This window comes from Hyla sarda, unplaced genomic scaffold, assembly GCF_029499605.1.
Source record: "Hyla sarda isolate aHylSar1 unplaced genomic scaffold, aHylSar1.hap1 scaffold_1887, whole genome shotgun sequence".
Lineage (NCBI taxonomy): Eukaryota > Metazoa > Chordata > Amphibia > Anura > Hylidae > Hyla > Hyla sarda.
Genome location: NW_026608540.1, coordinates 14,479 through 27,939, shown reverse-complemented (window position 1 = coordinate 27,939; position 13,461 = coordinate 14,479). Strand labels below are relative to the sequence as shown.

Below are 13,461 nucleotides of genomic sequence, written 5' to 3'. Positions count from 1 at the left end.
CATCTTGGTTGGGACTTCCGGTAAAAAGACAGATGATAAGAGGAACGATAAACCGTGGAATGATAGATTTCCTAATGGTATATGCCTGGAGAAATGGAATGTCTCTCTGATTAATTACTGGTGAAAGCAATGTTTGTTTGTTATTGTAAATGTGTATGTTTTTTTTTTCTGGTTAAATCTTTTTTATTGATTTTATTTTGTGGTCATTAGTGTTAAGAAGAAATAAAAAATGGGTTACCTGATGATGAGCAACAATCGAGTTCAAATAAGATCTTGGAACTCTGATTGAGTTTCTGAGGGCTAACTTAATCTGTTCTTATCAGTTTAATATCTGATACGTCCCCTATCTGGGGACCATATATTAAATGGATTTTTGAGAACGGGGGCCGATTTCGAAGCTTGCTTCCGTCGCCCTATGCATTGACCCGATATGGCAGTATCTTCGGGTACAGTGCACCACCCCCTTACAGGGTTAAAAAGAAAGATTCCTACTTTCATTGCTACCTGCTTGCTGGCTAGCCAGCTAGCCAGCCCTGTGGGCCTTGCTGCTGCTGCTGCTGCAGCCAAAAAACAAAAGGTGGTGCTGCTGCTGCTTCTGCTTCTGCTTGTGTCTGGCCGCTGTTGGAGCGTCCAGGCACAGGACTTCTGCTGCTGCTGACTAAATGGCCTCCTTAATTGGATCATTTGAGTAGCCAGCACACCTGTGCAGGTAGGGCATGACATGATAGGCAGCTGCCTTGATAGCGGGTGGGTGCTGAATGTTCCTAATTGACAAAATAAGATTAATGCTTATGAAGAAATATAAAATCTCATCCCTTCCCCAATATCGCGCCACACCCCTACCCCTTAATTCCCTGGTTGAACTTGATGGACATATGTCTTTTTTCGACCGTACTAACTATGTAACTATGTAACATAACATGGGGGGGGGGGGGGGGGGGGTCTCCTGGCTGTTCACACAGGTGTGTCATTGCTGTACATTGACCATGCATTGCTTCTGTGGTATTGCAAAGGCAAAGACAAATGCTTCCAGCCATCCATTGCACTAATGGATTGGTCATCAGCTGGCTGTCTATGTCCCGCATCAATATAGACCAAAGTACAGAGGGTTAGGCTATGCTATTGTGCACCTACCTGATGCATCAGAAGGTGCGAGGCCCTTGCTAAATTCTGTGCACAGACTTTGAGATCTATGCTTTAGACTGTATCTAAACCTGCTCCAACATGGACTGACATTGTGGCCTACTTTCAGCCGATGCGACTTGTCTGTCGCTGAACAGTCGCTTTTTATGTATTCAGCACCTATGTATAATGTTGTAAAAATGCTCTAGAAGCTAAAGTCGCAGAAATGTCACACATATTTGGCCTGCAACTTTCTGTGCGACAAATTCAGACAGGAAAAATCAGTATAAATCCTTAGAAAATTATCCCCCAGTGTCTCCATCTGCTGGCGGTATTGAATAAGCATTGCTGCACTGATGGGGTATGCATTAGACGAAAAAAAAGAAGAAAAAGAAGAATAATACGCCCAGAAAAGAGGCGAAAAGGAGAAAAACGTAAAAAAACGTGAAAAAAAAGTAAGAGGAAGAGAAGGGAAAAAAAGGTGGAAATGGGTTTAAAAGTGATTTCGGCGGAGAAATATATATATATATATATATATATATATATATATATATATATACGCGCACACACACACATATATATAAACGTATTCTCCGTTGAGATATTGCAGCCGCTGCTGTGTCCAGGCCCAGGAGCCTTAGCACTGTGCTGTGATGTCACTCAATACCACTGACATCACTAGGTGTAAACAACATCTCTCCTTTGCTGTGTATGTGACTATGGAGCTGTTTGGTGATGTCGTCTATTATGGCCTTCATAGAAGCAACAGGAGATTGTTGCATCCATCTAGAACCCTCAGAACTACAGTGCTATGATGTCACTCACTTCCACAGGCCTTGCAGAGTGTAAACAACAACAACCCAGCTTTGTTGTGTATGTAACCATAGGGATTTGTGATGTCACCTAGAACCTTCACAGCAGCGACAGCTTTATGAGGAGCATCAGCACTGCTCTGCCTGAGCAGAACCATCACCGCCATAGGTTGTCAAATAACCCGGGTTTAACCCACACAGGTAAGTCCAATGGGGTGCAGGCATGTCCTCTATGCTTACAGCTTCCCGTGGGTGTTGGTTTGATACCGTTTGGGGACAGCCAAGGAGGCATCTGCAGGCAACAAAGGTAGGTGTGTGCTTGTGTGTGTGTTTCCTATGCAGATCCTAAGCCCAGTGTCACATGCAAGTAGGAGGAGTAAGAAGGGTTCCTGGCAAATCCGGGTTATGGATTGCATTTAAAAAGGCCCCGTGGGAGTGCAATGGGCCCCTGTCTTGCTGCTTAGCAATAATGGTATGGGTTTAGGTTCTGCTGTGTGTACTGGTGGTTGACTGCCCCCCAGCCCAGAGTGTGCATGGAAAATTGTCTGGCAGCCTCCCTGACAGCAAGCAGTGATAGTGCCCATGAAGGGGACCTTGTTGGGCCCGCCCCTTTCACGGTTATCGCTTCTCGGCCTTTTGGCTAAGATCAAGTGTAGTATCTGTTCTTATCAGTTTAATATCTGATACGTCCCCTATCTGGGGACCATATATTAAATGGATTTTTGAGAACGGGGGCCGATTTCGAAGCTTGCTTCCGTCGCCCTATGCATTGACCCGATATGGCAGTATCTTCGGGTACAGTGCACCACCCCCTTACAGGGTTAAAAAGAAAGATTCCTACTTTCATTGCTACCTGCTTGCTGGCTAGCCAGCTAGCCAGCCCTGTGGGCCTTGCTGCTGCTGCTGCTGCAGCCAAAAAACAAAAGGTGGTGCTGCTGCTGCTTCTGCTTCTGCTTGTGTCTGGCCGCTGTTGGAGCGTCCAGGCACAGGACTTCTGCTGCTGCTGACTAAATGGCCTCCTTAATTGGATCATTTGAGTAGCCAGCACACCTGTGCAGGTAGGGCATGACATGATAGGCAGCTGCCTTGATAGCGGGTGGGTGCTGAATGTTCCTAATTGACAAAATAAGATTAATGCTTATGAAGAAATATAAAATCTCATCCCTTCCCCAATATCGCGCCACACCCCTACCCCTTAATTCCCTGGTTGAACTTGATGGACATATGTCTTTTTTCGACCGTACTAACTATGTAACTATGTAACATAACATGGGGGGGGGGGGGTCTCCTGGCTGTTCACACAGGTGTGTCATTGCTGTACATTGACCATGCATTGCTTCTGTGGTATTGCAAAGGCAAAGACAAATGCTTCCAGCCATCCATTGCACTAATGGATTGGTCATCAGCTGGCTGTCTATGTCCCGCATCAATATAGACCAAAGTACAGAGGGTTAGGCTATGCTATTGTGCACCTACCTGATGCATCAGAAGGTGCGAGGCCCTTGCTAAATTCTGTGCACAGACTTTGAGATCTATGCTTTAGACTGTATCTAAACCTGCTCCAACATGGACTGACATTCTGGCCTACTTTCAGCCGATGCGACTTGTCTGTCGCTGAACAGTCGCTTTTTATGTATTCAGCACCTATGTATAATGTTGTAAAAATGCTCTAGAAGCTAAAGTCGCAGAAATGTCACACATATTTGGCCTGCAACTTTCTGTGCGACAAATTCAGACAGGAAAAATCAGTATAAATCCTTAGAAAATTATCCCCCAGTGTCTCCATCTGCTGGCGGTATTGAATAAGCATTGCTGCACTGATGGGGTATGCATTAGACGAAAAAAAAGAAGAAAAAGAAGAATAATACGCCCAGAAAAGAGGCGAAAAGGAGAAAAACGTAAAAAAACGTGAAAAAAAAGTAAGAGGAAGAGAAGGGAAAAAAAGGTGGAAATGGGTTTAAAAGTGATTTCGGCGGAGAAATATATATATATATATATATATATATATATATATATATATATACGCGCACACACACACATATATATAAACGTATTCTCCGTTGAGATATTGCAGCCGCTGCTGTGTCCAGGCCCAGGAGCCTTAGCACTGTGCTGTGATGTCACTCAATACCACTGACATCACTAGGTGTAAACAACATCTCTCCTTTGCTGTGTATGTGACTATGGAGCTGTTTGGTGATGTCGTCTATTATGGCCTTCATAGAAGCAACAGGAGATTGTTGCATCCATCTAGAACCCTCAGAACTACAGTGCTATGATGTCACTCACTTCCACAGGCCTTGCAGAGTGTAAACAACAACAACCCAGCTTTGTTGTGTATGTAACCATAGGGATTTGTGATGTCACCTAGAACCTTCACAGCAGCGACAGCTTTATGAGGAGCATCAGCACTGCTCTGCCTGAGCAGAACCATCACCGCCATAGGTTGTCAAATAACCCGGGTTTAACCCACACAGGTAAGTCCAATGGGGTGCAGGCATGTCCTCTATGCTTACAGCTTCCCGTGGGTGTTGGTTTGATACCGTTTGGGGACAGCCAAGGAGGCATCTGCAGGCAACAAAGGTAGGTGTGTGCTTGTGTGTGTGTTTCCTATGCAGATCCTAAGCCCAGTGTCACATGCAAGTAGGAGGAGTAAGAAGGGTTCCTGGCAAATCCGGGTTATGGATTGCATTTAAAAAGGCCCCGTGGGAGTGCAATGGGCCCCTGTCTTGCTGCTTAGCAATAATGGTATGGGTTTAGGTTCTGCTGTGTGTACTGGTGGTTGACTGCCCCCCAGCCCAGAGTGTGCATGGAAAATTGTCTGGCAGCCTCCCTGACAGCAAGCAGTGATAGTGCCCATGAAGGGGACCTTGTTGGGCCCGCCCCTTTCACGGTTATCGCTTCTCGGCCTTTTGGCTAAGATCAAGTGTAGTATCTGTTCTTATCAGTTTAATATCTGATACGTCCCCTATCTGGGGACCATATATTAAATGGATTTTTGAGAACGGGGGCCGATTTCGAAGCTTGCTTCCGTCGCCCTATGCATTGACCCGATATGGCAGTATCTTCGGGTACAGTGCACCACCCCCTTACAGGGTTAAAAAGAAAGATTCCTACTTTCATTGCTACCTGCTTGCTGGCTAGCCAGCTAGCCAGCCCTGTGGGCCTTGCTGCTGCTGCTGCTGCAGCCAAAAAACAAAAGGTGGTGCTGCTGCTGCTTCTGCTTCTGCTTGTGTCTGGCCGCTGTTGGAGCGTCCAGGCACAGGACTTCTGCTGCTGCTGACTAAATGGCCTCCTTAATTGGATCATTTGAGTAGCCAGCACACCTGTGCAGGTAGGGCATGACATGATAGGCAGCTGCCTTGATAGCGGGTGGGTGCTGAATGTTCCTAATTGACAAAATAAGATTAATGCTTATGAAGAAATATAAAATCTCATCCCTTCCCCAATATCGCGCCACACCCCTACCCCTTAATTCCCTGGTTGAACTTGATGGACATATGTCTTTTTTCGACCGTACTAACTATGTAACTATGTAACATAACATGGGGGGGGGGGGTCTCCTGGCTGTTCACACAGGTGTGTCATTGCTGTACATTGACCATGCATTGCTTCTGTGGTATTGCAAAGGCAAAGACAAATGCTTCCAGCCATCCATTGCACTAATGGATTGGTCATCAGCTGGCTGTCTATGTCCCGCATCAATATAGACCAAAGTACAGAGGGTTAGGCTATGCTATTGTGCACCTACCTGATGCATCAGAAGGTGCGAGGCCCTTGCTAAATTCTGTGCACAGACTTTGAGATCTATGCTTTAGACTGTATCTAAACCTGCTCCAACATGGACTGACATTCTGGCCTACTTTCAGCCGATGCGACTTGTCTGTCGCTGAACAGTCGCTTTTTATGTATTCAGCACCTATGTATAATGTTGTAAAAATGCTCTAGAAGCTAAAGTCGCAGAAATGTCACACATATTTGGCCTGCAACTTTCTGTGCGACAAATTCAGACAGGAAAAATCAGTATAAATCCTTAGAAAATTATCCCCCAGTGTCTCCATCTGCTGGCGGTATTGAATAAGCATTGCTGCACTGATGGGGTATGCATTAGACGAAAAAAAAGAAGAAAAAGAAGAATAATACGCCCAGAAAAGAGGCGAAAAGGAGAAAAACGTAAAAAAACGTGAAAAAAAAGTAAGAGGAAGAGAAGGGAAAAAAAGGTGGAAATGGGTTTAAAAGTGATTTCGGCGGAGAAATATATATATATATATATATATATATATATATATATATATATACGCGCACACACACACATATATATAAACGTATTCTCCGTTGAGATATTGCAGCCGCTGCTGTGTCCAGGCCCAGGAGCCTTAGCACTGTGCTGTGATGTCACTCAATACCACTGACATCACTAGGTGTAAACAACATCTCTCCTTTGCTGTGTATGTGACTATGGAGCTGTTTGGTGATGTCGTCTATTATGGCCTTCATAGAAGCAACAGGAGATTGTTGCATCCATCTAGAACCCTCAGAACTACAGTGCTATGATGTCACTCACTTCCACAGGCCTTGCAGAGTGTAAACAACAACAACCCAGCTTTGTTGTGTATGTAACCATAGGGATTTGTGATGTCACCTAGAACCTTCACAGCAGCGACAGCTTTATGAGGAGCATCAGCACTGCTCTGCCTGAGCAGAACCATCACCGCCATAGGTTGTCAAATAACCCGGGTTTAACCCACACAGGTAAGTCCAATGGGGTGCAGGCATGTCCTCTATGCTTACAGCTTCCCGTGGGTGTTGGTTTGATACCGTTTGGGGACAGCCAAGGAGGCATCTGCAGGCAACAAAGGTAGGTGTGTGCTTGTGTGTGTGTTTCCTATGCAGATCCTAAGCCCAGTGTCACATGCAAGTAGGAGGAGTAAGAAGGGTTCCTGGCAAATCCGGGTTATGGATTGCATTTAAAAAGGCCCCGTGGGAGTGCAATGGGCCCCTGTCTTGCTGCTTAGCAATAATGGTATGGGTTTAGGTTCTGCTGTGTGTACTGGTGGTTGACTGCCCCCCAGCCCAGAGTGTGCATGGAAAATTGTCTGGCAGCCTCCCTGACAGCAAGCAGTGATAGTGCCCATGAAGGGGACCTTGTTGGGCCCGCCCCTTTCACGGTTATCGCTTCTCGGCCTTTTGGCTAAGATCAAGTGTAGTATCTGTTCTTATCAGTTTAATATCTGATACGTCCCCTATCTGGGGACCATATATTAAATGGATTTTTGAGAACGGGGGCCGATTTCGAAGCTTGCTTCCGTCGCCCTATGCATTGACCCGATATGGCAGTATCTTCGGGTACAGTGCACCACCCCCTTACAGGGTTAAAAAGAAAGATTCCTACTTTCATTGCTACCTGCTTGCTGGCTAGCCAGCTAGCCAGCCCTGTGGGCCTTGCTGCTGCTGCTGCTGCAGCCAAAAAACAAAAGGTGGTGCTGCTGCTGCTTCTGCTTCTGCTTGTGTCTGGCCGCTGTTGGAGCGTCCAGGCACAGGACTTCTGCTGCTGCTGACTAAATGGCCTCCTTAATTGGATCATTTGAGTAGCCAGCACACCTGTGCAGGTAGGGCATGACATGATAGGCAGCTGCCTTGATAGCGGGTGGGTGCTGAATGTTCCTAATTGACAAAATAAGATTAATGCTTATGAAGAAATATAAAATCTCATCCCTTCCCCAATATCGCGCCACACCCCTACCCCTTAATTCCCTGGTTGAACTTGATGGACATATGTCTTTTTTCGACCGTACTAACTATGTAACTATGTAACATAACATGGGGGGGGGGGGTCTCCTGGCTGTTCACACAGGTGTGTCATTGCTGTACATTGACCATGCATTGCTTCTGTGGTATTGCAAAGGCAAAGACAAATGCTTCCAGCCATCCATTGCACTAATGGATTGGTCATCAGCTGGCTGTCTATGTCCCGCATCAATATAGACCAAAGTACAGAGGGTTAGGCTATGCTATTGTGCACCTACCTGATGCATCAGAAGGTGCGAGGCCCTTGCTAAATTCTGTGCACAGACTTTGAGATCTATGCTTTAGACTGTATCTAAACCTGCTCCAACATGGACTGACATTCTGGCCTACTTTCAGCCGATGCGACTTGTCTGTCGCTGAACAGTCGCTTTTTATGTATTCAGCACCTATGTATAATGTTGTAAAAATGCTCTAGAAGCTAAAGTCGCAGAAATGTCACACATATTTGGCCTGCAACTTTCTGTGCGACAAATTCAGACAGGAAAAATCAGTATAAATCCTTAGAAAATTATCCCCCAGTGTCTCCATCTGCTGGCGGTATTGAATAAGCATTGCTGCACTGATGGGGTATGCATTAGACGAAAAAAAAGAAGAAAAAGAAGAATAATACGCCCAGAAAAGAGGCGAAAAGGAGAAAAACGTAAAAAAACGTGAAAAAAAAGTAAGAGGAAGAGAAGGGAAAAAAAGGTGGAAATGGGTTTAAAAGTGATTTCGGCGGAGAAATATATATATATATATATATATATATATATATATATATATATACGCGCACACACACACATATATATAAACGTATTCTCCGTTGAGATATTGCAGCCGCTGCTGTGTCCAGGCCCAGGAGCCTTAGCACTGTGCTGTGATGTCACTCAATACCACTGACATCACTAGGTGTAAACAACATCTCTCCTTTGCTGTGTATGTGACTATGGAGCTGTTTGGTGATGTCGTCTATTATGGCCTTCATAGAAGCAACAGGAGATTGTTGCATCCATCTAGAACCCTCAGAACTACAGTGCTATGATGTCACTCACTTCCACAGGCCTTGCAGAGTGTAAACAACAACAACCCAGCTTTGTTGTGTATGTAACCATAGGGATTTGTGATGTCACCTAGAACCTTCACAGCAGCGACAGCTTTATGAGGAGCATCAGCACTGCTCTGCCTGAGCAGAACCATCACCGCCATAGGTTGTCAAATAACCCGGGTTTAACCCACACAGGTAAGTCCAATGGGGTGCAGGCATGTCCTCTATGCTTACAGCTTCCCGTGGGTGTTGGTTTGATACCGTTTGGGGACAGCCAAGGAGGCATCTGCAGGCAACAAAGGTAGGTGTGTGCTTGTGTGTGTGTTTCCTATGCAGATCCTAAGCCCAGTGTCACATGCAAGTAGGAGGAGTAAGAAGGGTTCCTGGCAAATCCGGGTTATGGATTGCATTTAAAAAGGCCCCGTGGGAGTGCAATGGGCCCCTGTCTTGCTGCTTAGCAATAATGGTATGGGTTTAGGTTCTGCTGTGTGTACTGGTGGTTGACTGCCCCCCAGCCCAGAGTGTGCATGGAAAATTGTCTGGCAGCCTCCCTGACAGCAAGCAGTGATAGTGCCCATGAAGGGGACCTTGTTGGGCCCGCCCCTTTCACGGTTATCGCTTCTCGGCCTTTTGGCTAAGATCAAGTGTAGTATCTGTTCTTATCAGTTTAATATCTGATACGTCCCCTATCTGGGGACCATATATTAAATGGATTTTTGAGAACGGGGGCCGATTTCGAAGCTTGCTTCCGTCGCCCTATGCATTGACCCGATATGGCAGTATCTTCGGGTACAGTGCACCACCCCCTTACAGGGTTAAAAAGAAAGATTCCTACTTTCATTGCTACCTGCTTGCTGGCTAGCCAGCTAGCCAGCTCTGTGGGCCTTGCTGCTGCTGCTGCTGCAGCCAAAAAACAAAAGGTGGTGCTGCTGCTGCTTCTGCTTCTGCTTGTGTCTGGCCGCTGTTGGAGCGTCCAGGCACAGGACTTCTGCTGCTGCTGACTAAATGGCCTCCTTAATTGGATCATTTGAGTAGCCAGCACACCTGTGCAGGTAGGGCATGACATGATAGGCAGCTGCCTTGATAGCGGGTGGGTGCTGAATGTTCCTAATTGACAAAATAAGATTAATGCTTATGAAGAAATATAAAATCTCATCCCTTCCCCAATATCGCGCCACACCCCTACCCCTTAATTCCCTGGTTGAACTTGATGGACATATGTCTTTTTTCGACCGTACTAACTATGTAACTATGTAACATAACATGGGGGGGGGGGGGGGGGGGTCTCCTGGCTGTTCACACAGGTGTGTCATTGCTGTACATTGACCATGCATTGCTTCTGTGTATTGCAAAGGCAAAGACAAATGCTTCCAGCCATCCATTGCACTAATGGATTGGTCATCAGCTGGCTGTCTATGTCCCGCATCAATATAGACCAAAGTACAGAGGGTTAGGCTATGCTATTGTGCCACCTACCTGATGCATCAGAAGGTGCGAGGCCCTTGCTAAATTCTGTGCACAGACTTTGAGATCTATGCTTTAGACTGTATCTAAACCTGCTCCAACATGGACTGACATTCTGGCCTACTTTCAGCCGATGCGACTTGTCTGTCGCTGAACAGTCGCTTTTTATGTATTCAGCACCTATGTATAATGTTGTAAAAATGCTCTAGAAGCTAAAGTCGCAGAAATGTCACACATATTTGGCCTGCAACTTTCTGTGCGACAAATTCAGACAGGAAAAATCAGTATAAATCCTTAGAAAATTATCCCCCAGTGTCTCCATCTGCTGGCGGTATTGAATAAGCATTGCTGCACTGATGGGGTATGCATTAGACGAAAAAAAAGAAGAAAAAGAAGAATAATACGCCCAGAAAAGAGGCGAAAAGGAGAAAAACGTAAAAAACGTGAAAAAAAAGTAAGAGGAAGAGAAGGGAAAAAAAGGTGGAAATGGGTTTAAAAGTGATTTCGGCGGAGAAATATATATATATATATATATAATATATATATATATATATATATATACGCGCACACACACACATATATATATAAACGTATTCTCCGTTGAGATATTGCAGCCGCTGCTGTGTCCAGGCCAGGAGCCTTAGCACTGTGCTGTGATGTCACTCAATACCACTGACATCACTAGGTGTAAACAACATCTCTCCTTTGCTGTGTATGTGACTATGGAGCTGTTTGGTGATGTCGTCTATTATGGCCTTCATAGAAGCAACAGGAGATTGTTGCATCCATCTAGAACCCTCAGAACTACAGTGCTATGATGTCACTCACTTCCACAGGCCTTGCAGAGTGTAAACAACAACAACCCAGCTTTGTTGTGTATGTAACCATAGGGATTTGTGATGTCACCTAGAACCTTCACAGCAGCGACAGCTTTATGAGGAGCATCAGCACTGCTCTGCCTGAGCAGAACCATCACCGCCATAGGTTGTCAAATAACCCGGGTTTAACCCACACAGGTAAGTCCAATGGGGTGCAGGCATGTCCTCTATGCTTACAGCTTCCCGTGGGTGTTGGTTTGATACCGTTTTGGGGACAGCCAAGGAGGCATCTGCAGGCAACAAAGGTAGGTGTGTGCTTGTGTGTGTGTTCCTATGCAGATCCTAAGCCCAGTGTCACATGCAAGTAGGAGGAGTAAGAAGGGTTCCTGGCAAATCCGGGGTTATGGATTGCATTTAAAAAGGCCCGTGGAGTGCAATGGGCCCCTGTCTTGCTGCTTAGCAATAATGGTATGGGGTTTAGGTTCTGCTGTGTGGTACTGGTGGTTGACTGCCCCCCAGCCAGAGTGTGCATGGAAAATTGTCTGGCAGCCTCCCTGACAGCAAGCAGTGATAGTGCCCATGAAGGGGACCTTGTTGGGCCCGCCCCTTTCACGGTTATCGCTTCCGGCCTTTTGGCTAAGATCAAGTGTAGTATCTGTTCTTATCAGTTTAATATCTGATACGTCCCCTATCTGGGGACCATATATTAAATGGATTTTGAGAACGGGGGCCGATTTCGAAGCTTGCTTCCGTCGCCCTATGCATTGACCCGATATGGCAGTATCTTCGGGTACAGTGCACCACCCCCTTACAGGGTTAAAAAGAAAGATTCCTACGTTCATTGCTACCTGCTTGCTGGCTAGCCAGCTAGCCAGCCCTGTGGGCCTTGCTGCTGCTGCTGCTGCAGCCAAAAAACAAAAGGTGGTGCTGCTGCTGCTTCTGCTTCTGCTTGTGTCTGGCCGCTGTTGGAGCGTCCAGGCACAGGACTTCTGCTGCTGCTGACTAAATGGCCTCCTTAATTGGATCATTTGAGTAGCCAGCACACCTGTGCAGGTAGGGCATGACATGATAGGCAGCTGCCTTGATAGCGGGTGGGTGCTGAATGTTCCTAATTGACAAAATAAGATTAATGCTTATGAAGAAATATAAAATCTCATCCCTTCCCCAATATCGCGCCACACCCCTACCCTTAATTCCCTGGTTGAACTTGATGGACATATGTCTTTTTTCGACGTACTAACTATGTAACTATGTAACATAACATGGGGGGGGGGGGGGGGGGTCTCCTGGCTGTTCACACAGGTGTGTCATTGCTGTACATTGACCATGCATTGCTTCTGTGGTATTGCAAAGGCAAAGACAAATGCTTCCAGCCATCCATTGCACTAATGGATTGGTCATCAGCTGGCTGTCTATGTCCCGCATCAATATAGACCAAAGTACAGAGGGTTAGGCTATGCTATTGTGCACCTACCTGATGCATCAGAAGGTGCGAGGCCCTTGCTAAATTCTGTGCACAGACTTTGAGATCTATGCTTTAGACTGTATCTAAACCTGCTCCAACATGGGACTGACATTCTGGCCTACTTTCAGCCGATGCGACTTGTCTGTCGCTGAACAGTCGCTTTTTTATGTATTCAGCACCTATGTATAATGTTGTAAAAATGCTCTAGAAGCTAAAGTCGCAGAAATGTCACACATATTTGGCCTGCAACTTTCTGTGCGACAAATTCAGACAGGAAAAATCAGTATAAATCCCTTAGAAAATTATCCCCCAGTGTCTCCATCTGCTGGCGGTATTGAATAAGCATTGCTGCACTGATGGGGTATGCATTAGACGAAAAAAAAGAAGAAAAAGAAGAATAATACGCCCAGAAAAGAGGCGAAAAGGAGAAAAACGTAAAAAAACGTGAAAAAAAAGTAAGAGGAAGAGAAGGGAAAAAAAGGTGGAAATGGGTTTAAAAGTGATTTCGGCGGAGAAATATATATATATATATATATATATATATATATATATACGCGCACACACACACATATATATAAACGTATTCTCCGTTGAGATATTGCAGCCGCTGCTGTGTCCAGGCCCAGGAGCCTTAGCACTGTGCTGTGATGTCACTCAATACCACTGACATCACTAGGTGTAAACAACATCTCTCCTTTGCTGTGTATGTGACTATGGAGCTGTTTGTGATGTCGTCTATTATGGCCTTCATAGAAGCAACAGGAGATTGTTGCATCCATCTAGAACCCTCAGAACTACAGTGCTATGATGTCACTCACTTCCACAGGCCTTGCAGAGTGTAAACAACAACAACCCAGCTTTGTTGTGTATGTAACCATAGGGATTTGTGATGTCACCTAGAACCTTCACAGCAGCGACAGCTTTATGAGGAGCATCAGCACTGCTCTG

The 13,461-nt window shown here is 45.7% G+C and overlaps 6 non-coding genes across 6 annotated transcripts; all 6 read left to right on the top strand.

The window, feature by feature from the left end:
- The first annotated feature begins 265 nt into the window (after positions 1–265).
- On the top strand, positions 266–462 carry LOC130315738 (U2 spliceosomal RNA). The gene has a single exon (XR_008863181.1). It is a non-coding gene; the product is annotated as a U2 spliceosomal RNA (small nuclear RNA).
- Positions 463–2,554: 2,092 nt separating this feature from the next.
- On the top strand, positions 2,555–2,745 carry LOC130315720 (U2 spliceosomal RNA). Its single transcript, XR_008863166.1, has one exon. It is a non-coding gene; the product is annotated as a U2 spliceosomal RNA (small nuclear RNA).
- Positions 2,746–4,830: 2,085 nt separating this feature from the next.
- On the top strand, positions 4,831–5,021 carry LOC130315719 (U2 spliceosomal RNA). Its single transcript, XR_008863165.1, has one exon. It is a non-coding gene; the product is annotated as a U2 spliceosomal RNA (small nuclear RNA).
- Positions 5,022–7,105: 2,084 nt separating this feature from the next.
- LOC130315718 (U2 spliceosomal RNA) lies at positions 7,106–7,296 on the top strand. The gene has a single exon (XR_008863164.1). It is a non-coding gene; the product is annotated as a U2 spliceosomal RNA (small nuclear RNA).
- Positions 7,297–9,380: 2,084 nt separating this feature from the next.
- Positions 9,381–9,571, top strand: LOC130315717 (U2 spliceosomal RNA). The gene has a single exon (XR_008863163.1). It is a non-coding gene; the product is annotated as a U2 spliceosomal RNA (small nuclear RNA).
- Positions 9,572–11,665: 2,094 nt separating this feature from the next.
- LOC130315733 (U2 spliceosomal RNA) lies at positions 11,666–11,854 on the top strand. Its single transcript, XR_008863178.1, has one exon. It is a non-coding gene; the product is annotated as a U2 spliceosomal RNA (small nuclear RNA).
- Positions 11,855–13,461: the final 1,607 nt, after the last annotated feature.